General features: G+C 37.5%; 1 long non-coding RNA gene across 1 annotated transcript; it reads right to left on the bottom strand.

The window, feature by feature from the left end:
* Positions 1-702: 702 nt before the first annotated feature.
* On the bottom strand, positions 703-2,229 carry LOC131479822 (uncharacterized). Its single transcript, XR_009245113.1, has 2 exons — positions 2,157-2,229; positions 703-979 (listed from the first exon to the last, which is right to left on the bottom strand). It is a non-coding gene; the product is annotated as an uncharacterized LOC131479822 (long non-coding RNA).
* Between the last annotated feature and the right edge of the window lie 692 nt (positions 2,230-2,921).

Below are 2,921 nucleotides of genomic sequence, written 5' to 3' on the forward strand. Positions count from 1 at the left end.
TATGTGCTGTGTGCACAGGGGAGGCAAGAGGCGATAGTTTTAGTTGATTCACTGCCCCTCATAATGGAAGCCCAGACTGAGTGTCTGGTTCCCGGATTAGGCTAAGCCCAGCCCTCGTGGCTGTGGGAATCTGGGGAAGACTCAGTAGAATGGGAGATCTCTGTTGTTATGTTTCTCTCTGTCTCTGTATTTCTCTGTGCTTATCTAGCAATCTTACAGTTAGATAAAATAAATAAATAAGATATCTGAAGTTTATGGATAATGTTTCTTGGGAAAGAACTATGTATGGATTAAGAATATTTATTTATTTATTTATTTATTTATGAGGCAGTTAGAGAGAGAAAGAGAGATAGAGAGATAGAGAGACATCTTCCATCAGCAGGTAGTTTCAGTCTTCCACATGGCTATAAGTGCCAGGACTTTGCGGGCACTGCTAGGAGCTTACAACTCCATCCAGGTCCTCCACGAGGGATACAATGGCACAAGTACTTAAGCCATCTTCTGTTAACATGGAGTAGTATCAGAACTGCAGCAACAAGGACTTAAATTCATACTTTGATATTGCATGCTAATTCCAAGTGGCTGCTTTATCCACTGTGCTACCTTGCCAGTCTCTATGCATAGTTAAAATTTTACATCTAGATACATTTATCTCTTAATTCCATTTTCCACTTATTTTTTGAAGAACCCTCTTATAGCCAATCAAGACAAGACAATTTATTTGTGTTAACACAGAGGAATATATTTTGACAAGCATTTAACTGTGTTTTCTAATTGGAGACAACCTAATGCAACTCAAGTTAACTCCCCAGTATGGATGTTGGCAGAAGGATCCTGAGATTTGCCACTTAACAAAACAGCAACCTTTCTTCATTAGCATGCAATCTGGTGGAAGAAATCAGCCTCTGCACTGGGAAGTAGAAAGGGTCCCAACACTGCATACTGATGGCTGCAGAGATGTGTGTGAATTCAAAGTGTCCTAGAAATCAGGTCAGAAAAAGTTGTTAATTATGTGGTAAGCATTTATCACTGTAGATAATATTTAACATCTTGTAAAAATCCTCGAAGCTTTACTTAAGTTATGATTTATCTAATGGTTTACAAGTAATGTTTTCACTGGAAGGGATAATTAAATAGCATTTTCCTATACCCAAATATTATTTGTGAGATAACATGTAATAGAAGGACGAAGGAACAGACATAAAGATGTGTCATGGGGAGAAGAGATATTGACACAGTTAAAGCTGTGACTTGACACTTTTGCATCTTGTGTAATGGAGCACAATTTGAGGCTCGGCAGTGCTTTGGATCCACCTTCTGGTTCACACGTACCATTTGGGCATTGAACAAGCTAGTGGAAGATCTCTCTTTTTTCAAATAAAAATGAAATAAAGTAATAAAATATATGTCAAGGGTTAGGGTTTCTGTAATGAAACATGGGATGTACTTCACACAACTTTCCAGCTGAGGATTGCTAATTCAGAAAATGTCTTCTCTTACATAAACCGATAGAATCACTCATATGAAACTCCTTTAATGGTTTGTTTTTTGTTTGTTGCTTGAAAGAAAGAGCAACAATCAGAAGGTAAGAAACAAAAGGGAGAAATAGTTTTCTTTCATCTGATGGTTTGCTCCCAGTGACTGCAATAGCGAGGGATGCTCCAAGCTCAATCTGGGAGCCCATGGATTCAGTTCAGTCTTCCACACAGATTGAAGGGACGCAAGTACTTGCGCCATATCTGCTGTCTCCAATACGCATGTGGAAGCAAAAAGCCAGGTCATGAATTTATATGGGATGTTAATGTGGCAAGAGACAGCTTAATTCACTGCACCACAGTGTTGGCCGCAAAATAAAACTGCTTTAGAAAGTTCGGTCTACACAGAAAAATGGAAAACATTAAAAGGGAATACTAGCAGCTTATGATAATAGGGGAAAATTGCTGTAATGTTTAAAAAAAGTAGGAGTTACTTATAGAACAACCAGACTCGCAACCTTTCAGCATATTTCCTTAATTTTTATCAAAACGAAAGTGGTAACATTTCATTATTCTTCTCATGTTTCAAGATATTCAAAAACAGCTCAGTACCTAATATTTTGCCAAATTTCAAATCTGCCGCCCCCAAACACTCTGAGTATTTTATTTTAAATATTTTACACACAAATAGTGAGGTTACTCACTGCCTTCCAGAGCCATTCTTCAGATGATAATCTTGGATAAAATTCTGCTGGAACACAGTAGAGCATTTTTGCTTCTTACAAAAGCTGTTGTTCAGGTAAGTATTCCTTTATATTCTGAAGTATCCCTATATATTCTGAAATTATGTTTGAAAAGGATATTGGCTGTTTCTTGACTAATATAATTCACTATATCCTCTGGCATTTATTTCCACTACATGCACTCGAGAGTAAGAAAGAGGAGAGAAATCAACATTGTACTCTGCCTCTTCTTCAGCTCCTGATCACCCCAGAATGAGTCATCTAGAACTCAATGTGTCTCACCTTTAGTCTGTTTTACTGCTCAGTAAGTGGTGATGTATTGGAAGAACATGCAGCATTTTCATCAATAAATGTTTTCAGAAAGATTTTTGAGTAACTGCTATTTTACCAAATTTCATTTTAGGGCTTCTACATTCTGTGGAAACATTTAAAATTCTCTGAAATCTGATGAAAAATACTGTTGGGAGCAGAGAGGGGGTGGTGGTTAATTAGAGAATTCTGAACAGCCGTCATCACCTGTGGCTCGCATTCTTTCCCCAAAGTCTTTTCTTCTTTTACTTTTCATATTCCTTTTTCTTCTCTGCTTTCTCCATTCTGCCTCCCCTTTCCACCTTCCTGTTTCATCAAAGGAAGAAAAACTGACTCAACTGAATACGACTAGGGTACCTTCGGATGAAATTTCTTTTTACAGATTTTATTTTAA

The sequence above is a fragment of the Ochotona princeps genome, chromosome 3 (assembly GCF_030435755.1).
Source record: "Ochotona princeps isolate mOchPri1 chromosome 3, mOchPri1.hap1, whole genome shotgun sequence".
Classification (NCBI taxonomy): Eukaryota; Metazoa; Chordata; class Mammalia; order Lagomorpha; family Ochotonidae; genus Ochotona; species Ochotona princeps.